The sequence below is a fragment of the Scyliorhinus torazame genome, chromosome 9 (genome assembly GCF_047496885.1).
Source record: "Scyliorhinus torazame isolate Kashiwa2021f chromosome 9, sScyTor2.1, whole genome shotgun sequence".
In the NCBI taxonomy this organism is placed as follows: Eukaryota; Metazoa; Chordata; class Chondrichthyes; order Carcharhiniformes; family Scyliorhinidae; genus Scyliorhinus; species Scyliorhinus torazame.
The window spans coordinates 71,612,067-71,637,224 of record NC_092715.1 but is presented as its reverse complement, the minus strand read 5'-3'; the positions used below and the strand labels follow the sequence as shown (position 1 = coordinate 71,637,224).

Sequence of the window (25,158 nt, the reverse complement as noted above, 5' to 3'; positions counted from 1 at the left end):
TCTAGAGGGGATTCAAAATGAAGCGATAATATTTAGTCTGGCGGGGGTGAGATTCAGAATAAAATGATAATATTTAGTCTGGGGGGGAAGAGATTCTGAATAAAGTGATAATATTTAGTGGGTGGAGTAATTCTGAATAAAGTGATAATACTTAGTGTGGAGGGGGATTGTGAATGAAGTGATAATATTTAGTCTGGGGAGGTAATTCCGAATAAAGCTATAATATTCAGTCTGGGGTTGAGAGATTCTGAATAAAGTGATAATATTTAGTCTGTGGGAATTCTGAATAAAGCGATAATATTTAGTCTGGGGGGGAAGAGATTCTGAATAAAGCGATAATATTTAGTGTGGTTGAAGAGATTCCGAATAAAATGATAATATTTAATCTGGGGGGAATTCTGAATAAAATGATAATATTTCGTGGGGCAGAGATTACGAATGAAGCGATAATATTTAGTGGGGCAGAGATTCTGAATGAAGCGATGATACTTAATCTGGGGGGAATTCTGAATAAAATGATAATATTTAGTCTGGGGGGGAAGAGATTCTGAATAAAACGATAATATTTAGTGTGGTGGAAGAGATTCTGAATAGAACGATAATATTTAGTCTGGAGGGAATTCTGAATAAAATGATAATATTTAGTGGGGCAGAGATTCTGAATAAAGTGATAATATTTAGTGGGGCAGAGATTCTGAATGAAGCGATAATATTTAGTCTGGAGGGGATTCTGAATAAAGCGCTAATATTTAGTGGGGCAGAGATTCTGAATAAAGCGATAATATTTAGTGTGGTGGAAGAGATTCTGAATAAAACGATAATATTTAGTCTGGAGGGGATTCTGAATAAAGCGATAATATTTACTGGGGCAGAGATTCTGAATAAAGCGATAATATTTAGTCTGGAGGGGATTCACAATAAAGCGATAATATTTACTGGGGCAGAGATTCTGAATAAAGCGATAATATTTAGTGTGGTGGAAGAGATTCTGAATAAAACGATAATATTTAATCTGGGGGGAATTTCTGAATAAAATGATAATATTTAGTGGGGCAGAGATTCTGAATGAAGTGATAATATTTAGTCTGGGGGAGAGATTCTGAATAAAGCGATAATATTTAGTCTGGGGGGGGATTCCGAATAACGAGATAATATTTCATCCGTCTCAGGCATTCTGAATAAAGTGATAATATTTAGTCTGGGGAGAGAGATTCTGAATAAAGCGATAATATTTAGTCTGGTGGGATAGATTATGAATAAAGTGAAAATATGTAGTCTAGGGGGGGATTCTGAATAAAGCGATAATATTTACTCTGGGGGGGAGATTCTGAACAAAGCGATAATATTTTGTCTGGAGCGGCATTGTGAAAGCAGCGATAATATTTAGTCTGGGGTGGGGATTCTGAATAAAGCAATAATATTTAGCCTGCGTGGGGAGGGTTTCTGAATAACGCGATAATATTTAGTCTGGGGGAGAGATTCTGAATAAAGCGATAATATTTAATCTGGGGGGGAGGGATTCTGAATAAAGTGATAATATTTAGTCTGGCAGGAGCGAGGTTCCAAATAAAGTGATAATATTTAGTCTGTGGGTGGAGTAATTCTGAATAAAGTGATAATATTTAGTGTGGAGGGGGACTGTGAATGAAGCGATAATATTTACTGGGGCAGAGATTCTGAATAAAGCGATAATATTTAGTGTGGTGGAAGAGATTCTGAATAAAACGATAATATTTAATCTGGGGGGAATTTCTGAATAAAATGATAATATTTAGTGGGGCAGAGATTCTGAATGAAGTGATAATATTTAGTCTGGGGGGAGAGATTCTGAATAAAGCGATAATATTTAGTCTGGGGGGGGATTCCGAATAACGAGATAATATTTCATCTGTCTCAGGCATTCTGAATAAAGTGATAATATTTAGTCTGGGGAGAGAGATTCTGAATAAAGCGATAATATTTAGTCTGGTGGGATAGATTATGAATAAAGTGAAAATATGTAGTCTAGGGGGGGATTCTGAATAAAGCGATAATATTTACTCTGGGGGAGAGATTCTGAACAAAGCGATAATATTTTGTCTGGAGCGGCATTGTGAAAGCAGCGATAATATTTAGTCTGGGGTGGGGATTCTGAATAAAGCAATAATATTTAGTCTGGGGGGAGAGATTCTGAATAACGCGATAATATTTAGTCTGGGGGGAGAGATTCTGAATAAAGCGATAATATTTAGTCTGGGGGGGAGGGATTCTGAATAAAGTGATAATATTTAGTCTGGCAGGAGCGAGGTTCCAAATAAAGTGATAATATTTAGTCTGTGGGTGGAGTAATTCTGAATAAAGTGATAATATTTAGTGTGGAGTGGGACTGTGAATGAAGCGATAATATTTAGTCTGGGGTGGTTTCTGAATAAATCGACAATATTTCACCTGGAGTGGATTCAGAACAAAGCGATAATACTTAGTCTGGGGCGGTAATTCCGAATAAAGCGAGATTATTTAGTTGGCGGGGGGAGAGATTCTGAATGAACTGATGCTATTTAGTCTAGGGCGAGAATTCCGAATAAAACGATAATATTTAGTCAGGGGTTGAGAGATTCTGAATAAAGTGATAATATTTAGTCTGGGGGAATTCTGAATAAAGCGATAATATTTAGTCTGGGTGGGATTCTGAATAAAGCTATAATATTTAGTCTGGGAGAGATTCTGAATGAAGCGATAATATTTAGTCTGGGGGAATTCTGAATAAAGTGATAATATTTAGTCTGGGTGGGATTCTGAATAAAGCTATAATATTTAGTCTGGGAGAGATTCTGAATGAAGCGATAATATTTAGTCTGGGTGGCATTCTGAATAAAGCGATAATATTTAGTCTGGGTGGGATTCTGAATAAAGCGATAATATTTAGTCTGGGGGAGATTCTGAATAAAACGATAATATTTAGTCTGGGGGATATTCTGAATAAAACGATAATATTTAGTCTGGGGAGATTCTGAATAAAGCGATAATATTTAGTGGGGCAGAGATTCTGAATATAGGGATAATATTTAGTGGGGCAGAGATTCTGAATGAAGCGATAATATTTAGTCTGGGGAGAGAGATTCAGAATAAAGCGATAATATTTAGTCTGGGGAAGAGATTCTGAATAAAGCGATAATATTTAGTCTGTAGAGGAGAGATTCTGAATAAAGCGATAATATTTAGTCAGGCAGAGAGATTCTGATAAAAGCGATAATATTTACAATGGGGGGAATTCCGAATAAAGCGATAATATTTAGTCAGGGGTTGAGAGATTCTGAATAAAGTGAGGGCAGCACGGTAGCATTGTGGATAGCACAATTGCTTCACAGCTCCAGGGTCCCAGGTTAGATTCCGGCTTGGGTCACTGTCTGTGCGGAGTCTGCACATCCTCCCCGTGTGTGCGTGGGTTTCCTCCGGGTGCTCCGGTTTCCTCCCACAGTCCAAAGATGTGCAGGTTAGGTGGATTGGCCATGGTAAATTGCCCTTAGTCTCCAAAATTGCCCTTAGTGTTGGGTGGGATTACTGGGTTATGGGAATAGGGTGGAGGTGTTGACCTTGGGTCGCGTGCTCTTTCCAAGAGCTGGTGCAGACTCGATGGGCTGAATGGCCTCCTTCTGCACTGTAAATTCTATGATAATCTGTGATAATATTTAGTCTGGGTGGGATTCTGAATAAAATGACAATATTTAGTCTGGGTGGGATTCTGAATAAAGCTATAATATTGAGTCTGGGGGAGATTCTGAATAAAACGATAATATTTAGTCTGGGGGGAATTCTGAATAAAGCGATAATATATATTCTGGGGAGAGATTCTGAATAAAGCGATAATATTTAGTCTGGAGGAGATTCTGAATAAAACGATAATATTTAGTCTGGGGAGATTCTGAATAAAGCAATAATATTTAGTCTGGGGGGAGAGATTCTGAATAAAGCGATACTATTTAGTCTGGGGGGGATTCTGATTAAAGTGATAATATTTAGTGGGGCAGAGATTCTGAATATAGGGATAATATTTAATGGGGCAGAGATTCTGAATGAAGCGATAATATTTAGTCTGGGGAGAGAGATTCTGAATAAAGCAATAATATTTAGTCTGGGGGGGAGAGATTCTGAATAAAGCGATAATATTTAGTCTGGGGGGGGAGAGATTCTGAATAAAGCGATAATATTTAGTCTGGGGGAGAGATTCTGATAAAAGCAATAATATTTACAATGGGGGGATTCCGAATAAAGAGATAATATTTCATCTGTCTCAGGCATTCTGAATAAAGCGATAATATTTAGTCTGGTGGCACAGATTATGAATAAAGTAAAAATATGTAGTCTAGGGGGGGGATTCTGAATGACGTGATAATATTTAGCCTTGGGGGGGGTTCTGAATAAAGCGATAACATTTAGTCGGGGGTAGGGGGAATCCGATTAAAGAGATAATATTTTGTCTGGGACAGGTATTCTGAACAAAGCGATAATATTTTGTCTGGAGAGGGATGCTGAAAGCAGTGATAATATTTAGTCTGGGGTGGGGATTCTGAATAAAGCGATAATATTTAGTCTGGTAGGAGCGATTCTAATTAAAGCGATAATATTTAGTCTGGGGGGGAGATTCTGATCAAAGGGATAATATTTAGTCTGGGGGGAAGATTCTGAATAAAGAGATAATATTTAGTTGGAGGGGGAGATTCAGAATAAAGCCAAATTATTTAGTCTGGGGAGACATACTGAATGAAGCGATAATATTTAGTCTATGGAGAGATTCTGAATAAAGCGATCATATTTAGTCTGGGAAGAGCGATTCTGACCAAAGCGATAATATTTAGTCAGGGAGGGGAGATTCTGGATAAAGTGATAACATTTAGTCTGGGGAGGAGCGATTCTGAATAAAGCGATAATATTTAGTCTGGGGTGAGAGATTCTGAATAAAGCGATAATATATAGCCTGAGGGGATTCTGAATAAAGAATCGCCAGAGACACCCAAAATGGCGATTCTCCGGCACCCCCGCTATTCTCAGGGCCGGATGGGCCGAGCGGCCAGGCCAAAATGGCGGGTTCCCCCCGGCGCCGTCCCACCTGGTCGCTGCCGTCGTGAATGGTGCGTGAACGCTGGGGGGGCAGCCTGCGAGGGGGTGAGGGGGGGATCCTGCACCGGGGGGTACGTCAAATGTGGGGTGGCCCGCGATCGGTGCCCACCGATCGTTGGGCCGTCCTCTCTGAAGGAGGACCTCTTTCCTTCCGTGGCTCCGCAAGATCCGTCCGCCATCTTCTTGCGGGGCGGACCTAGAGAGGACGGCAACCACGCATGCGCAGGTTGGCACCTGCCAACCCGCGCATGCGCGGATGACGCCCGTTATGCGGCGTCGCCTTTACGCGGGCGACAAGGCCTGGCGCGGGTAGATGACGCGGCCCCGATCCTGGCCCATTGTCAGGGCCTGAATCGGTCGGGATCGGGGCCGTTTCGCGCCGTCGTGAAACTCAACGGCGTTCACGACGGCGCGGCCACTTCGGCGAGGGAGTGGAGAATCCCGCCGTAGTCTTTTGGAGATAGGGGGCAAGATTCTCCACTCCCGGGACGCCGGTCCGACGCCGTCCAGCGATTCTCCCAAGCGGCGGGAACGGCGCCATCGGGTTCCGCAGGCTGGAGAATCGCCGGAGACACCCAAAATGGCCATTCTCCGGCACCCCCGATATTCTCTGGCCCTGATGGGCCGAGCGGCCAGGCCAAAACGGCGGGTTCCCCCCGGCGCCGTCCACACCTGGTCGCTGCCGTCGGGAACAGCGCGGGAATGCTGGGGGGGCGGCCTGCAAGGGGGGGGGGATCCTGTACCGGGGGGTACCTCAAATGTGGGGTGGCCCGCGATCGGTGCCCACCGATCGTTGGGCCGTCCTCTCTGAAGGAGGACCTCCTTCCTTCCGTGGCTCCGCAAGATCCGTCCGCCATCTTCTTGCGGGGCGGACTCCGAGATGACGGCAACCACGCATGCGCAGGTTGGTGCCGGCCAACCCGCACATGCGCGGGTGACGCCAGTTACGCGGCGCCGGCCGCGTCGTATATCGCCTTTAAGCAGCCCCAGGGCCAGGCGCATGTAGATGACACGGCCCCGATCCTAGCCCAGTATCGGGCCCTGAATCCTTCGGGATAGGGGCCGTTTCACGTCGTCATGAACCTCGACGGCGTTCACGACGGCGTGGGCACTTCGCGCGGGAGTGGAGAATCCCGCACAGGGATTCTGAATAAAGCGATAATATTTAGTCAGGGGTGGAGATTCTGAATAAAGCGATCATATTTAGTCTGGGAGGATTCGGAATACAGCGATTATATTTAGTCTGGGGGGATTCTGAATAATGTGATAATATTTAGTCTGGGTGTTTGAGATTCTGAATAAAGTGATAATATTTAGTCGGGGGAGAGATTCTGAATAAAGCGATAATATTTAGACTGCGGTGCAGATTCCAATTCTAGCGATAGTATTTTGTCTGGGTAAATTCTGAATAAAGCAATTATATTTAGTCTGGGGGAGAGATTCTGAATAACGCGATAATATTTAGTCTGGGGGAGAGATTGTGAATAAAGGGATAATATTTAGTCTGGGGGTGAGATTTTGAATAAAGCAATAACATTTAGTCTGGGGGAGCTATTCTGAATAAAGTGATATTATGCACTGTGGGGCTTGGGATTCTGAATAAAGTGAGGGGATTCTGAGTAAAGTGATAATATTTAGTCTGGGGGTAGAGATTCTAAATAAATGATAATATTTAGTCTGGGGAGGGAGAGATTCTGAATAAAATGCTAACATTTAGTCTGGGGAGGGAGAGATTCTGAATAAAGTGATAACATTTAGTTTGGGGGGAGAGAGGTTCTGTGTACAGCTATATTATTGAGTTTGGGGGGATTCTGAATAAAGTGATAATATTTAGTCTGGGCTAGATTCTGAATAAAGGGATAATATTTAGTCTGGGGGTGGAATTCGGAAAGTATTTTTTAGATATAATGTCGGGATTGCAGTCGTGTCATCTGCATTTAAACATTAGCATGGAATATTCTGATTTTGCTCTATTTTATATTTGTTCTTCAATTTTTCCTTCCGGGAGACAATACATTGTGTAATCCTACACGGAATGAGCAGAGTAAAAGATGCTGGGCTGTATATTTATATATTCATATAGCAAAAGATAGATTGCTGTCACGAGGAGACGTAAATTCCATCCATCGGTTTTAAGTTAACTTTCAAGCTGGAACTTTTTCTCAAAACACATTCCTAGTTATTCCGTAACATCCCCCCCCCACTCACCCCCCCCCCCCCCCCCCCCCCACACACACACACACAGTAAATTGTCCCAAGTAGCAGTTTTATTCTGTGCTTGAGTACAGCTTCAGTGCAGGTCATTTATTTTACGAGAATCCCTCCATCCCATGCCACATTTCTGTAATAACCTGCTTCATAAAGCTCTGCAGCTTCCAATGGGTTTGAAAAATGTTAGATAGCTGCGAAACCCGACTCCAAAATATTCATCCCAGATGTTTAGTTTGGGTATCCCTCTGGGCTAATAAACCAAACAAAAGCAAACCGTACAATGCCAAAGCAATGAAAACCAGGCTACATAAACCCAGGGAAGTTTATATGGCTGTTGTGCAGACGAAACAATTGCTTGACATTTTAAAGTTAAGCCTGTGGGCTTTCCAAACATTAGCCGCCCATCTCACTGACTGTTATGTCCCTTTGTTATCCGTCACGTTAATCAGCTCTGGCTACAACCGCAAATCTGGCCCCATGTTTGAAAATCGCTTATTGTCACAAGTAGGCTTCAAATGAAGTTACTGTGAAAAGCCCCTAGTCGCCACATTCCAGCGCCTGTTCGGGGAGGCTGGTACGGGAATTGAACCGCGCTGCTGGCCTGCTTTAAAAGCCAGCTATTTAGCCCTATGCTAAACCAGTGCACCTATCCCAATCCGAACATCAACTTTGAATCATTTCGCGCGATATCACTTTCCTCGTTCGGCAATTTAACACTCGCTCCCCTGTTCACATTCGCGCGGTACAATTCTTTAAAGTTGGCGTTTGGGCGAATTTTATTCAAGTTGAAGTGGCGCTTTGGTTTTATGGTTGATAATATAGAGCATGGTTCAGTTCAAAGCGTGTGGTGGATTTTGCAGTAATTTGAGCTGTTTGATTCGGAGCAGCTCCATTAGACATTAGTAATGAGTAATAAAGCGAATCCATCGAAACTCCCTGCTGACAGAAAGGCAGCTCCCTCCTCTGCAAGTCTAACTTTAAATATTAGGATTTCAGTACACCCCCCTCCCACACGCACACACACACCCAAGACTAGTCAGAGCGTTTGTTCGTTTACAAGCTGCTTAACAGAACTCCAGTGCAAGGGAGAGATGGGGAAAGCACGCCTGCAGTGAACATAAAGAATGTTTTGAATTCTCCAAGCTGCCCCTTCCAGGAAAGAAGCTGAATAAACAAACCCTGCCTCCTTTATAGCACGCAACGCAGCCTGCATTGGGGGGTAGCTCGCAGTGATACATCTGTACACTAATATGTCACCCGCAATAAACAGTATTGTTTTATTTGTTCGGTGTGTACGGTGTTTTTTTTTTAATACTGCTGTTCCTTTTGCTTTACCTTTCTGCAGATATCTTACTATTGAAGAAGGGGGGAGATGATGAGAATTCAGTTCTACAGAAGCATCCAGTCTACATCAAACAAACAAAAAAATCACCAGGGCTCTTCTGGAAAGTAAAATGAGGGAAACGAAGACGGTGTTTGAAGGTAAGATACCCCCGAGATTTATGAAGTAACCTACAGTTAATTTGCTCTTTTATCCATTTATTTTTATATATATATATTGCTATTGCATTAGGGGGTGATGTTCCTTCGCTAGAGCGGGTACATTAACAGCTGTAGTAATTGAGTCGGTAAAGTCCATCGCATTTAGTTCTAGACTATTGCTTCATAGACAAGACAAAGAAGACTTAAAAGCAGTTTGAAAAGACCGGCCTTTGAATGGCTACTATTCAATTTGTATTTCATTCCCCGCTGGTCATGGAATTGAGATCAGAACAAAAAGTGAAAACACATGGTTGAGGTCAGCAGGATCAGAGAACCACCACATACAGCAAAGGCTACAAAAAGCACTGGGAACTTGTGTGAAGAAATAGATTGTATAAACAGAGGCTGCTATCGTCTGCACACCATTATCCTGTAATTTACACGGTATGGGAGCAAAGACATGTATTAAATAGTGAGATGTTTCATCACTTTTCAAACCCTGCTTCATGCCAGTCAATATGCATCTGGGCATGTCTGAAATTCTTTCTCTAATGTGTTTATTTAAACTATCCGGGAGAAATTATTACCTCACCAGTAAATCATGTTTATATATACCGCATTTTCCTTTCAAGTTTCCAACACTGCAGCATGATTTTAATTACATAATAACGTCAAAATTATATTTGTAAAATAAACGTTATGATTTATAGTAGGATGAAGGGGCGGATTAAAAAGTCACAGATGAATCCAACTGGATTGTTACTTCTTAACCAAAAGCACTGTGACGATTATAGGGAGGACAGAATAACTTCAATAAGTAGGTTGTCCACTCTTGCGGTGGACAGTGAATAGCACTGTTGTGCTTTGCAATTACTTCAATTGTTTTAAAATACCCGAATTAACAAAATAATTCTGTTGATGGTTAGGAAAGTGAACAGGTAGCATAAGGTTTCACTGCAATGGACCCCAACTGGCATTCTATGAAATGTTATTGTTTCCATTTTTTTTCAACAACAAAAATGCATAGATTTGGGGGCGCAGTCGAAAAGGTCGCGATGTGACAGATCAAAGCCATCAAAATAGTTGTCGATGAAAGATGTTCCAGAAAATGTTTCGTTAAATGGTGATGCAGGAACATGTCTAAACACCAAACAAGAATCAAAAACAGAAAATGTTGGAAAATCTCAGCAGGTCTGACAGCGTCTGTGGAGAGAGAAGGGAGCTAACGTTTCAATCTGGATGACTCTTCATCAGATTTGACAAATACTCATCCAGATTGAAATGTTGCCTCCATTCTCTCTTCACAGACGCTGTCAGACTTGCTAAGATTGTCCAGTATTCTCTGATCTTCTTTCAGATTCCAGCATCCGCAGTAATTTGTTTTAACCAAATCAGAATTATCTGTTCATCTGACATCAGGTAATAAATATCCTCGGGAATTTTTAAATTGTTTATTTGGATCATCTCATTCTATAGTGATATTTATGATGGTCGTGAATCTCGAAGTGTGTGGGTAGCTTTTTATTCCAAAATCAGGTCAGAAGGTCGTTCTGTGTAATCACGCTGTCAATGCGTTCATCAACGTTTGGGTATTTCTCCAAAATGTGGAAGGTGTTAAGGGAACCATTGCAATCCCATTTGTCACGTAGCTACGCCGGCTGGAATGACCCTTACCACTTGGTGTTCAACTTTGCCCCACCATAGCATTAAAAGAATTACTTTCAAAAATAAATACACCGAAGGTCCAGCTGGAGTAACAAGCACAAAAGTTGGCAGGACAATCGGGTGGCTTGCGAGCAACAAGAAATTCAATTTGCAGTCCTGTTAAGCAGTTCTTGAACGCCTTGTTACAGACTCTCTCTCGCCCCCTTCGCCGCCCTATCGAAGCATGTCTGAACCCACTGTTCATTATTCTGCTTTACAAATTCTCTGCGGATCTAATGGGACTGAAAGTTTATTAACGTTTAGCTACAATGTGCTGGTTTGTACTATATGCTGTTTTAAACAAATACGAAGCCAGCAGTCTATTAAAAAAATAAAACCGGAGAGTTGTGAAATGGCCGTGTGTGTGTGCCGAAGTGTTCAAAAAGTTTAAAAAAAGAAAAGTGGAAATAGTGCTAAGAATGCAGCATGATCGATCCCCAGATGCCTGAAATGAGGCCGGAAAATATATATCATTAAACAGTGGCTGGGAAATAGCAACACAGACTTTAAAAAAACAGGGCACGGTATTATAATACAGAAGAGGGTGGACACATCCCAGTACCAATTATCCACCCTCCACCACAATTAATACTCAGTGTCCAAACAATGCCATTTTAAGTGATCTTGATTTAAAAGCATAACAATTACAGTGAATAGGATCAAAGATACCGAAGGGAATTTTGTCTTCTTGTACAATTTAATGCATCTGGTAATTTGCTAACACGGTCGTTTTTTCAATAGCGCGTTACTATATTAATACAATCCTCGCAATGTTCTTATGAGGCGTGGTGTATGTGTTGACAATGTTACATTACAATTCTGGGAGATGACAAGCAACCTTTTCTTGCATAAACAATTATTTGTTATACCTTTGCTCGTATTACCACGTCGACCGGAAAGAACAAGCGAGAGGGAGGGAGGTTGCTTCACAGCCCGTTGCTTGTTTGGATGTTTTAGGATCTACATTGGGAATTTGGAAAGTGCAGTTGTGGCCTATTCCCCTTGAATATTTCTTCTGGACTCCGCCAATGGACTCCCTTGCGCGCTATTGGTCCCGAGGTCACGTTGACAGGCGCTGCTACACCACAAGAACGGAACAGGAAGACGGGGGTATGTTGAAAGAGAGGTGGCTGGGATTGGTTCTGTTTATGTAACAATGATAAATATTTATAAATATGTTGCAGACGTACTGGATGGTCCCTTGCACAGAACTCCTAATCTGCACCAAAATCCCAAGGCACTTCTGATGCAAGAACTTGGCTTTAATAAGTTATTGGCTTGCTGACATTCAGCTTTAAGAGGGCGTCTTAAAACTTCGAGGTTTCTATCAAAATTGTGTACATTACGTATTTTCTTTTCATGTACAAATGATCTGTTTGAGCTGCACGCAAAAAATACTTTTCACTGTACCTCGGTACACGTGACAATAAACAAATCCAATCCAAATACTGTTTCATTTGTTACCTTGGAACTAGATTGCCTATCTGAGTGTCACCCAGCATGATCCTACCGTAGGATTTGCGAGCGCACTGGGCGTTCGCTGTCTCGATCCCTCAGTATGGTCACTCACTTCTCCCTCCAGCATCTATGCAAATGTCTATCTGCTGCAGTGGGAGTAAGTCCATGTCCCTTGCTGCAATTATCTGATCATGTTCATCAAAGGGTGTAAACGCCGACCCAGTGCTTCCCTCTGCATCAATAAGGTCCTGACTTTTACCACATAGCAGTTCTATTTAAAAAAATAATAATATTTCATTAAAGTATTTGAAAATGTTATAACAGGAACAAAAACAATGACATCAACATGGTAAAATAAACATTTCCCCCCACCCCAGCCCAATCTTCACACACCTCAACCAAACTACAACAATCCACCCCCCGCCCCCCCCCCCTTGGAATACTGCATCTGCTGACATTTTTAATTTTCCCCGAGAAAGTCGACGAACGGCTGCCACTTCCGGGAGAACCTCTTGAACCTCTTAAGGCAAACTTTATTTTCTCAAGACTGAGAAACCCAGCCATGTCACTAACCCGGGTCTCTACACTCGGGGACTTCGAGTTCCTCCACATTAATAAGATCCATCTCCGGGCTACCAGGGAGGCAAAATCCAGGACATGGCCTCTTTCGTGCCCTGAACTCCCGGCTCTTCCAACACTCCAGAGATCGCTACCTCCGGACTCGGCACCACCCGTGTTTTTAGCACAGTGGACATTGCCTTAGCAAAACCCTGCCAAAACCCTTTAAGCTTCGGGCATGCCCAAAACATGTGGACATGACTTGCTGGGCTTCCCACGCACCTCACACACCTATCCTCTACCCCAAAAACTTGCTCATCCTAACCACTGTCATGTGTGCCCGGTGGAGTACCTTAAATTGTATCAGTCTAAGCCTGGCTCACGATGAAGAGGTATTAACCCTGCTTAGGGCATCCGCCCATAGACCCGCCTCTATCTCTCCTCCTAGCTCGCCCTCCCACTTACCCTTGAGCTCCTCCACCAGAGTTTCCTCCGCCTCTGAAAGCTCCTGGTAAATATCCGATACCTTCCCCTCTCCCACCCAGGTACTGGAAACTACTCTCCTGTATCCCCCTTGGCAGCAGCAGCGGAAAGTCCGGCGCCTGTTTTCTCAGGAAGTCGCGCACCTGCAAATACCTAAAACCATTCCCTGCTGGCAATTTAAATTTATCCTCCAAAGCTTTCAAGCTGGGAAAGCTCCAATCTATAAATAGATCCCCCATCCTTTTAATTCCTGCCCTCTGCCAATTCCGGAACCCGCCATCTAGCCTACCCGGTACAAACCTGTGGTTGTTATAAATCGGGGTCCAAATCGATGCTCCTTCCACTCTCTTATACCTCCTCCACTGCCCCCAGATCCTCAGCACATAGCAGTTCTAACCCCCAGAAACAGGACGTCAGTAGTTCAAACTTTCAGCGATCGTTGCATTTCTCAACAGCAATTAGATCGGAAAGAGGAAAAACATTTTAAAGTGCCTCAGAAAGTTATGAACTTTTAGTAGCTTTCGACCTGGTTAAATTGGACTTCATTGCTAATTACCGTTGACTTATTTAAAGTTATACGCAGAGATATCGTTAGATAAATTAAGTAACTTGTGCCAATGACATGATTGACTAAATGTGTAAAACCGTGAATTCCATTGAAACAATTGTGCATGGTACCCTTTTTAAGATAAATCTTTGGCTGTCCCATAAGGCCGCCTTTGGGTCTGAAGGAATGGAGGGGTGAAGTTTATTTGAGAGAGAGAGGGGGTAGAAATCCTTCAGTCCATTGGCGGGAAATGTCTATCTTAGTACACACCAGTGAGAAGTGCGGACAAATTCGTCTTTACCCGCAGCTTAATGTATTTTCGTTAACACAGCACACGGGACAAACATATCCATTTATCAATTAGCTGGTTTGGATGAGATTTAGTTAGTTACTGTTAGACGGAGCAATGTTATTATTTAGTTCTGTTTCCATGGGACTTGCTAACTCAGAATGTTGCCCCTAATTTACCCCGCAAAGAAGTATAATGGAGCGACTCAGTTTTAGTCAGATTTTGCTGTGTGTCTTTTTATATTAAAAAACACTTTTCGGGGAAACGCTAAGATGTCAATTAAGAATCAATATACATGAGTATAATTCAAATATTGATAGGCTTCTGCATAACAGAAGGTCCACATAAACATGTTTAGACTCCAGTTACCAATGAAGGAATGTATTCTGTGCGTTCACTATTTATTTTGCTTGACTATTTCAATGTTGTGATTTTATTAGAACAGGATAACCATCAATTTAAATTTACAATCGTGCAATCGAAAATATGTTGAGAAGTGAATCAAGAGCAGCCAGACGGACAGCCAAATGGGACACCTCTAGGGGGAGACCAATAAACACTGCACAGGTAAATCTCCCCATCCAGCCCCGACTCAGAAACTTACCCAGTTGTATACATCCAGACTTCCATCTCTTCAAATTCAGGCCAAACTTCAAACCTCGAATTTGGACAATTTAGCACGCTCTTCAGAATACATTTTAACAAAACGACCCATTATAATTTCAGAAATATCAAACATACTCACCCCAGAACCAATTAAATCTTTCCCCGCGTAAATCTGTAAAAGGTCAACAATGGTCGGTGCATTTATGATTCTAGCTGTAAAATGTTCAATTTTTAAAAACGCCGGCATCAAAACAAGGAGTAAAGGCCTAATTAATTCACACAATATTTGAAGTATTTCTTCAGGATTCCACTTTCTTGTCACGGGTTGGATGCAATGTTGCACCAGTCACTTCGACTGCACATTTTTGTCACCAGGTTTCATTGCTCGCTCTGGGATGATGCTCGGTAATCTTGTCCGAGGTGACATGGTAGCATTGTGGATAGCACAAATGCTTCACAGCTCCAGGGTCCCAGGTTCGATTCCGGCTTGGGTTACTGTCTGTGCGGAGTCTGCATATCCTCCCCGTGTGTGCGTGGGTTTTCTCCGGGTGCTCCAGTTTCCTCCCACAGTCCAAAGATGTGCAGTTTAGGTGGATTGGCCATGATAAATTGCCCTTAGTGTTGGGTGGGGTTACTGGGTTATGGGGATAGGGTGGAGATGTGAACTTGGGTAGGGTGCTCTTTCCAAGGGCCGGTGCAGACTCGATGGGCTGAATGGCCTCCTTCTCCACTGTAAATTCTATGATATCTATGACACAAGCCCACTTTGTCAGGAGAGCACCCTGAATGTGTCACACACCTTGCTGGTGTCCTCCGGCGAAGGCCATCTCTCCTCTACATGATCCCATGTACTTGACCCTCCCCATCTACAGCAGGCAAAACTGATCATCATCTCACTGAGCTTAGCTCTGATGTGGAGATGCCGGCGTTGGACTGAGGTGAGCACAGTAAGAAGTCTTACAACACCAGTTTAAAGTCCAACAGGTTTGTTTCGAATCACTAGCTTTCGGAGTACAGATCCTTCCTCAGGTGAATGAAGAGGTAGCTTCCAGAAAGATATATATAGACAAAGTCAAAGGTGCAAGATGATACTTTGAATGCGAGCATTTGCAGGAAATTAAGTCTTTACAGATCAAGAGAGAGCTCAGCTCGGCAGCCAAGGAGAGGTATGAGGCAGGGGATGTCTGCTCCTGTGCATTGAAAGCTATGTGGAGCCAAAAGTCAGAGCTGGAAATGTGATGGAGAGAAAAGCAGAAAATGCTGGACAATCTCAGCAGGTCTGACAGCATCTGTGGAGCGAGAACGGAGCTAACATTTTGAGTCTGGGTGACTCTTTGTGATGGGGAGCCAGTAATCGTAATTTTGGGACATCTATGAGCCTGACCCACATTCAAAACCGCAGTGTGCACCTGGAAATGACTTAGCTACCTTTGTCCTGTTAGAAAAATCCCCTAAGCGGCCTATTTCAAATTCACCTCTAACCAAAAAATGACCGCTCCCACTTTAGCACACCATATTTGACACCTGTTTAAATTTACACTATGCAGTATCAAATGAAAGCAAGGACTGGACATGTTCACTGGGTGGCTCTCCAGCCAAGGAACCAGAAGGTCCCCCTTTGAAGTCCCACCCCAGGACTTGCTCATTAAGCAAGAACCCAGCTACTGGTGCAGGCGAGCCAGTGTGTATCAGTGCTGGTTAAAGGGATTGGGCCAATCAGTGTGCAGCAGTGCTGGTTAAGGGGATCGGGCCAATCAGTGTGCAGCAGTGCTGGTTAAGGGGACCAACCAAGCCAGTGTGCACCAATGCTGGTTAAGGGGATCGGGTCAATCAGTGTGCAGCAGTGCTGGTTAAGGGGACCAGCCAAACCAGTGTGCGCCAGTGCTGGTTAAGGGGATCAAGCCAGCCAGTGTCACCAGGGCTGGTTAAGGGGATCAGACCAGCCAGTGTCCACCAGTGCTGGTGAAGGGGATTAATCCAGCCAGTGTGCACGAATGCTGGTTAAGGGGACCAGACCAGCCAGTGTGTATCAGTGCTGGTTAAGGGGACTAGACCAACCAGTGTGCACCAGTGCTGGTTAAAGGGACAAGACCAGCCAGTGTGTATCAGTGCTGGTTAAGGGGATCAGGCCAGACAGTTTGCTCCAGTGCTGGTTAAAGGGATCAGGCCACACAGTTGCATCAGTGCTGGTTAAGGGGATCAGGCCAAACAGTGTGTATCAGAGCTGGTTAAGGGGATCAGGCCAGTCAGTGTGTATCAGTGCTGGTTAAGGGGATCCGGCCAGTCAGTGTGTATCAGTGCTGGTTAAGGGAATCTGGCCAGTCAGCGTGCACCAGTGCTGGTTAAGGGGATCAGGCCAGTCAGTGTGTATCAGTGCTGGTTAAGGGAATCTGGCCAGTCAGCGTGCACCAGTGCTGGTTAAGGGGATCAGACCAGTCAGCGTGCACCAGTGCTGGTTAAGGGGATCAGACCAGTCAGCGTGCACCAGTGCTGGTTAAGGGGATCAGACCAGCCAGTGCGTATCAGTGCTGGTTAAGGGGATCAGACCAGCCAGTGTGCACCAGTGCTGGTTAAGGGGATCAGACCAGCCAGTGCGTATCAGTGCTGGTTAAGGGGATCAGACCAGCCAGTGTGCACCAGTGCTGGTTAAGGGGATCAGACCAGCCAGTGCGTATCAGTGCTGGTTAAGGGGATCAGGCCAGCCAGTGTGCACCAGTGCTGGTTAAGGGGATCAGACCAGTCAGCGTGCACCAGTGCTGGTTAAGGGGATCAGACCAGTCAGCGTGCACCAGTGCTGGTTAAGGGGATCAGACCAGTCAGCGTGCACCAGTGCTGGTTAAGGGGATCAGACCAGCCAGTGTGCACCAGTGCTGGTTAAGGGGATCAGACCAGCCAGTGCGTATCAGTGCTGGTTAAGGGGATCAGACCAGCCAGTGTGCACCAGTGCTGGTTAAGGGGATCAGACCAGCCAGTGCGTATCAGTGCTGGTTAAGGGGATCAGGCCAGCCAGTGTGCACCAGTGCTGGTTAAGGGGATCAGACCAGTCAGCGTGCACCAGTGCTGGTTAAGGGGATCAGACCAGTCAGCGTGCACCAGTGCTGGTTAAGGGGATCAGACCAGTCAGCGTGCACCAGTGCTGGTTAAGGGGATCAGACCAACCAGTGTGCACCAGTGCTGGTTAAAGGGACAAGACCAGCCAGTGTGTATCAGTGCTGGTTAAGGGGATCAGGCCAGACAGTTTGCTCCAGTGCTGGTTAAAGGGATCAGGCCACACAGTTGCATCAGTGCTGGTTAAGGGGATCAGGCCAAACAGTGTGTATCAGAGCTGGTTAAGGGGATCAGGCCAGTCAGTGTGTATCAGTGCTGGTTAAGGGGATCCGGCCAGTCAGTGTGTATCAGTGCTGGTTAAGGGAATCTGGCCAGTCAGCGTGCACCAGTGCTGGTTAAGGGGATCAGGCCAGTCAGTGTGTATCAGTGCTGGTTAAGGGAATCTGGCCAGTCAGCGTGCACCAGTGCTGGTTAAGGGGATCAGACCAGTCAGCGTGCACCAGTGCTGGTTAAGGGGATCAGACCAGTCAGCGTGCACCAGTGCTGGTTAAGGGGATCAGACCAGCCAGTGCGTATCAGTGCTGGTTAAGGGGATCAGACCAGCCAGTGTGCACCAGTGCTGGTTAAGGGGATCAGACCAGCCAGTGCGTATCAGTGCTGGTTAAGGGGATCAGACCAGCCAGTGTGCACCAGTGCTGGTTAAGGGGATCAGACCAGCCAGTGCGTATCAGTGCTGGTTAAGGGGATCAGGCCAGCCAGTGTGCACCAGTGCTGGTTAAGGGGATCAGACCAGTCAGCGTGCACCAGTGCTGGTTAAGGGGATCAGACCAGTCAGCGTGCACCAGTGCTGGTTAAGGGGATCAGACCAGTCAGCGTGCACCAGTGCTGGTTAAGGGGATCAGACCAGCCAGTGTGCACCAGTGCTGGTTAAGGGGATCAGACCAGCCAGTGCGTATCAGTGCTGGTTAAGGGGATCAGGCCAGCCAGTGTGCACCAGGGCTGCTTATGGGGATCAGGCCAGCCAGTGTGCACCAGGGCTGGTTAAGGGGATCAGGCCAGCCAGTGTGCACCAGTGCTGCTTATGGGGATCAGGCCAGCCAGTGTGCACCAGTGCTGGTTAAGGGGATCAGGCCAGCCAGTGTGCACCAGGGCTGCTTATGGGGATCAGGCCAGCCAGTGTGCACCAGTGCTGGTTAAGGGGGTCAGGGCAGCCAGTGTGCAGCAGGGCTGGTTAAGGGAATCTGGCCAGTCAGTGTGTATCAGGGCTGGTTAAGGGGACCAGGCCAGCCAGTGTGCACCAGTGCTGGTTAAGGGGATCAGGCCAGCCAGTGTGCACCAGGGCTGCTTATGGGGATCAGGCCAGCCAGTGTGCACCAGTGCTGGTTAAGGGGACCAGGCCAGCCAGTGTGTATCAGTGCTGGTTAAGGGGATCAGGCCAGCCAGTGTGCACCAGGGCTGCTTATGGGGATCAGGCCAGCCAGTGTGCACCAGTGCTGGTTAAGGGGATCAGGCCAGCCAGTGTGCACCAGGGCTGCTTATGGGGATCAGGCCAGCCAGTGTGCACCAGTGCTGGTTAAGGGGGTCAGGGCAGCCAGTGTGCAGCAGGGCTGGTTAAGGGAATCTGGCCAGTCAGTGTGTATCAGGGCTGGTTAAGGGGACCAGGCCAGCCAGTGTGCACCAGTGCTGGTTAAGGGGATCAGACCAGCCAGTGTGCACCAGTGCTGGTTAAGGGGATCAGACCAGCCAGTGCGTATCAGCGCTGGTTAAGGGGATCAGGCCAGCCAGTGTGCACCAGTGCTGGTTAAGGGGAGCAGGCCAGCCAGTGTGTATCAGAGCTGGTTAAGGGGATCAGGCCAGCCAGTGTGTATCAGTGCTGGTTAAGGGGATCAGGCCAGCCAGTGTGCACCAGTGCTGGTTAAGGGGATCAGACCAGCCAGTGTGCACCAGTGCTGGTTAAGGGGATCAGACCAGCCAGTGTGTATCAGTGCTGGTTAAGGGGAGCAGGCCAGCCAGTGTGTATCAGAGCTGGTTAAGGGGATCAGGCCAGCCAGTGTGTATCAGTGCTGGTTAAGGGGATCAGGCCAGCCAGTGTGCACCAGTGCTGGTTAAGGGGATCAGACCAGCCAGTGTGCACCAGTGCTGGTTAAGGGGAGCAGGCCAGCCAGTGTGCACCAGTGCTGGTTAAGGGGATCAGACCAGCCAGTGCGTATCAGTGCTGGTTAAGGGGATCAGACCAGCCAGTGTGCACTAGTGCTGGGTAAGGGGATCAGGCCAGCCAGTGTGCACCAGAGCTGGTTAAGAGGATCAGGCCAGCCAATGTGCACCAGTGCTGGTTAAGGGGATCAGACCAGCCAGTGTGCACCAGTGCTCTTTAAGGGGATCAGGCTAGCTAGTGTGCACCAAGGCTGGTTAAGGGGAACAGGCCAGCCAGTGTGCACTAGTGCTGGTTAAGGGGCTCAGGGCAGCCAGTGTGCACCAGGACTGGTTAAGGGGCTCAGGGCAGCCAGTGTGCACCAGGGCTGGTTAAGGGGATCCGGCCAGCCAGTGTGCACCAGTGCTGGTTAAGGGGATCAGGCCAGCCAGTGTGCACCAGTGCTGGTTAAGGGGATCAGGCCAGCCAGTGTGCACCAGTGCTGGTTAAGGGGATCAGACCAGCCAGTGTGCACCAGTGCTGGTTAAGGGAATCTGGCCAGTCAGTGTGTATCAGTGCTGGTTAAGGGGATCCGGCCAGCCAGTGTGCACCAGTGCTGGTTAAGGGGATCAGGCCAGCCAGTGTGCACCAGTGCTGGTTAAGGGGATCAGGCCAGCCAGTGTGCACCAGTGCTGGTTAAGGGGATCAGACCAGCCAGTGTGCACCAGTGCTGGTTAAGGGAATCTGGCCAGTCGGTGTGTATCAGTGCTGGTTAAGGGGGTCAGACCAGCCAGCGTGCACCAGAGCTGGTTAAGGGAATCTGGGCGGTCAGTGCGTATCAGAGTTGGTTCAGGGAATCTGGCCAGCCAGTGTGCACCAGTGCTGGTTAAGGGGATCAGGCTAGCCAGTGTGCATCAGGGCAATTAAGGGGCTCAGGGCAGCCAGTGTGCACCAGGGTTGGTTAAGGGGATCAGGCCAGCCAGTGTGCACCAGTGCTGGCTAAGAGAATCTGGCCAGTCAGTGTGTATCAGTGCTGGTTAAGGGGACCAGGCCAGCCAGTGTGCACCAGAGCTGGTTAAGGGAATCTGGGCGGTCAGTGCGTATCAGAGTTGGTTCAGGGAATCTGGCCAGCCAGTGTGCACCAGGGCTGCTTAACGGGATCAGACCGCCAATGTGCACCAGTGCTGGTTAAGGGGATCAGGCCAGCCAGTGTGTATCAGTGCTGGTTAAGGGGATCAGGCCAGCCAGTGTGTATCAGTGCTGGTTAAGGGGAACTGGCCAGCCAGTGTGCACCAGTGCTGGTTAATGGGATCAGACCAGCCAGTGTGTATCAGTGCTGGTTAAGGGGATCAGACCAGCCAGTGTGCACCAGTGCTGGTTAAGGGGATCAGACCAGCCAGTGTGCAGCAGTGCTGGTTAAGGGGCTCAGGCCAGCCAGTGTGCACCAGTGCTGGTTAAGGGGATCAGGCCAGCCAGTGTGCACCAGGGCTGGTTAAGGGGATCAGACCAGCCAGTGAGTATCAGTGCTGGTTAAGGGGAACAAGCCAGCCAGTGTGCACCAGGACTGGTTAAGGGGCTCAGGGCAGCCAGTATGCACCAGGGCTGGTTAAGGGGATCCGGCCAGCCAGTGTGCACCAGTGCTGGTTAAGGGGATCAGGCCAGCCAGTGTGCACCAGTGCTGGTTAAGGGGATCAGGCCAGCCAGTGTGCACCAGTGCTGGTTAAGGGGATCAGACCAGCCAGTGTGCACCAGTGCTGGTTAAGGGAATCTGGCCAGTCAGTGTGTATCAGTGCTGGTTAAGGGGATCCGGCCAGCCAGTGTGCACCAGTGCTGGTTAAGGGGATCAGGCCAGCCAGTGTGCACCAGTGCTGGTTAAGGGGATCAGGCCAGCCAGTGTGCACCAGTGCTGGTTAAGGGGATCAGACCAGCCAGTGTGCACCAGTGCTGGTTAAGGGAATCTGGCCAGTCGGTGTGTATCAGTGCTGGTTAAGGGGGTCAGACCAGCCAGCGTGCACCAGAGCTGGTTAAGGGAATCTGGGCGGTCAGTGCGTATCAGAGTTGGTTCAGGGAATCTGGCCAGCCAGTGTGCACCAGTGCTGGTTAAGGGGATCAGGCTAGCCAGTGTGCATCAGGGCAATTAAGGGGCTCAGGGCAGCCAGTGTGCACCAGGGTTGGTTAAGGGGATCAGGCCAGCCAGTGTGCACCAGTGCTGGCTAAGAGAATCTGGCCAGTCAGTGTGTATCAGTGCTGGTTAAGGGGACCAGGCCAGCCAGTGTGCACCAGAGCTGGTTAAGGGAATCTGGGCGGTCAGTGCGTATCAGAGTTGGTTCAGGGAATCTGGCCAGCCAGTGTGCACCAGGGCTGCTTAACGGGATCAGACCGCCAATGTGCACCAGTGCTGGTTAAGGGGATCAGGCCAGCCAGTGTGTATCAGTGCTGGTTAAGGGGATCAGGCCAGCCAGTGTGTATCAGTGCTGGTTAAGGGGAACTGGCCAGCCAGTGTGCACCAGTGCTGGTTAATGGGATCAGACCAGCCAGTGTGTATCAGTGCTGGTTAAGGGGATCAGACCAGCCAGTGTGCACCAGTGCTGGTTAAGGGGATCAGACCAGCCAGTGTGCACCAGTGCTGGTTAAGGGGCTCAGGCCAGCCAGTGTGCACCAGTGCTGGTTAAGGGGATCAGGCCAGCCAGTGTGCACCAGGGCTGGTTAATGGGATCAGACCAGCCAATGAGTATCATTGCTGGTTAAGGGGATCAGACCAGCCAGTGAGTATCAGTGCTGGTTAAGGGGAACAAGCCAGCCAGTGTGCACCAGGGCTGGTTAAGTGGACCAGGCCAGCCAGTGTGTATCAGTGCTAGTTACGGGGATAAGGCCAGCCAGTGTGCACCAGGGCTGGTTAAGGGAATCAGACCAGCCGGTGAGTATCAGTGCTGGTTAAGGGGCTCAGGCCAGCCAGTGTGCACCAGTGCTGGTTAAGGGGACCAGACCAGCCAGTGTGTATCAGTGCTGGTTAAGGGAATCAGACCAGCCGGTGAGTATCAGTGCTGGTTAAGGGGCTCAGGCCAGCCAGTGTGCACCAGTGCTGGTTAAGGGGACCAGACCAGCCAGTGTTATCAGAGCTGGTTAAGGGGATCAGACCAGCCAGTGTTATCAGAGCTGGTTAAGGGGATCAGACCAGCCAGTGTTATCAGTGCTGGTTAAGGGGATCAGGCCAGACAGTGTTATCAGTGCTGGTTAAGGGGATCAGACCAGCCAGTGTTATCAGTGCTGGTTAAGGGGATCAGGCGAGCCAATGAGCAGCAGTGCTGGTTAAGGGGATCAGGCCAGCCAATGAGCAGCAGTGCTGGTTATGGGGATCAGGCCGCCAGTGAGCAGCAGTGCTAGTTAAGGGGATCGGAACAACCAGTGTGCACCAGGGCTGGTTAAGGGGATCAGACCTGACAGTGTTATCAGTGCTGGTAAAGGGGATCAGACCTGACAGTGTTATCAGTGCTGGTTAATGGGATCAGGCCTGACAGTGTTATCAGTGCTGGTTAATGGGATCAGGCCTGACAGTGTTATCAGTGCTGGTTAAGGGGATCAGGCCTGACAGTGTTATCAGTGCTGGTTAAGGGGATCAGGCCTGACAGTGTTATCAGTGCTGGTTAATGGGATCAGGCCTGACAGTGTTATCAGTGCTGGTTAATGGGATCAGGCCTGACAGTGTTATCAGTGCTGGTTAATGGGATCAGGCCTGACAGTGTTATCAGTGCTGGTTAAGGGGATCAGGCCTGACAGTGTTATCAGTGCTGGTTAATGGGATCAGGCCTGACAGTGTTATCAGTGCTGGTTAATGGGATCAGGCCTGACAGTGTTATCAGTGCTGGTTAATGGGATCAGGCCTGACAGTGTTATCAGTGCTGGTTAAGGGGATCAGTCCAGACAGTGTTCTCAGCGCTGGTTAAGGGGATCAGGCCAGACAGTGTTATCAGTGCTGGTTAAGGAGATCAGGCCTGACAGTGTTATCAGTGCTGGTTAAGGGGATCAGTCCAGACAGTGTTATCAGTGCTGGTTAAGGGGATCAGGCCTGACAGTGTTATCAGTGCTGGTTAAGGGGATCAGTCCAGACAGTGTTATCAGCGCTGGTTAATGGGATCAGGCCTGACAGTGTTATCAGTGCTGGTTAATGGGATCAGGCCTGACAGTGTTATCAGTGCTGGTTAATGGGATCAGGCCTGACAGTGTTATCAGTGCTGGTTAAGGGGATCAGTCCAGACAGTGTTATCAGTGCTGGTTAAGGGGATCAGGCCTGACAGTGTTATCAGTGCTGGTTAAGGGGATCAGTCCAGACAGTGTTATCAGTGCTGGTTAAGGGGATCAGGCCTGACAGTGTTATCAGTGCTGGTTAAGGGGATCAGTCCAGACAGTGTTATCAGTGCTGGTTAAGGGGATCAGTCCAGACAGTGTTATCAGTGCTGGTTAAGGGGATCAGGCCTGACAGTGTTATCAGTGCTGGTTAAGGGGATCAGGCCAGACAGTGTTATCAGTGCTGGTTAAGGGGATCAGGCCTGACAGTGTTATCAGTGCTGGTTAATGGGATCAGGCCTGACAGTGTTATCAGTGCTGGTTAATGGGATCAGGCCTGACAGTGTTATCAGTGCTGGTTAAGGGGATCAGGCCTGACAGTGTTATCAGTGCTGGTTAAGGGGATCAGGCCAGCCAATGTTATCAGTGCTGGTTAAGGTGATCAGGCCTGACAGTGTTATCAGTGCTGGTTAAGGGGATCAGTCCAGACAGTGTTATCAGTGCTGGTTAAGGGGATCAGGCCTGACAGTGTTATCAGTGCTGGTTAATGGGATCAGGCCTGACAGTGTTATCAGTGCTGGTTAAGGGGATCAGTCCAGACAGTGTTCTCAGCGCTGGTTAAGGGGATCAGGCCAGACAGTGTTATCAGTGCTGGTTAAGGTGATCAGGCCTGACAGTGTTATCAGTGCTGGTTAATGGGATCAGGCCTGACAGTGTTATCAGTGCTGGTTAAGGGGATCAGGCCAGACAGTGTTATCAGTGCTGGTTGAGGGGATCAGGCCAGCCAATGTTATCAGTGCTGGTTAATGGGATCAGGCCTGACAGTGTTATCAGTGCTGGTTGAGGGGATCAGGCCTGACAGTGTTATCAGTGCTGGTTAAGGGGATCAGGCCTGACAGTGTTATCAGTGCTGGTTAAGGGGATCAGGCCAGACAGTGTTATCAGTGCTGGTTAAGGGGATCAGGCCTGACAGTGTTATCAGTGCTGGTTAATGGGATCAGGCCTGACAGTGTTATCAGTGCTGGTTAATGGGATCAGGCCTGACAGTGTTATCAGTGCTGGTTAAGGGGATCAGGCCTGACAGTGTTATCAGTGCTGGTTAAGGGGATCAGGCCAGCCAATGTTATCAGTGCTGGTTAAGGTGATCAGGCCTGACAGTGTTATCAGTGCTGGTTAAGGGGATCAGTCCAGACAGTGTTATCAGTGCTGGTTAAGGGGATCAGGCCTGACAGTGTTATCAGTGCTGGTTAATGGGATCAG

The 25,158-nt window shown here is 47.4% G+C and overlaps 1 long non-coding RNA gene across 2 annotated transcripts in view; it reads left to right on the top strand.

The window, feature by feature from the left end:
• The first annotated feature begins 8,384 nt into the window (after window positions 1-8,384).
• LOC140429301 (uncharacterized) overlaps window positions 8,385-25,158 on the top strand; it is a 78,052-nt gene continuing 61,278 nt past the window's right edge. Inside the window, exons 1-3 of one of the 2 annotated variants that reach the window (XR_011949029.1) lie at window positions 8,385-8,527; window positions 8,654-8,790; window positions 11,679-11,940. This is a non-coding gene — a long non-coding RNA (uncharacterized lncRNA). Of the gene's footprint in view, window positions 8,528-8,653; window positions 8,791-11,678; window positions 11,941-25,158 lie in introns of those variants that run through there. The other variant, XR_011949028.1, reaches the window with a different exon arrangement.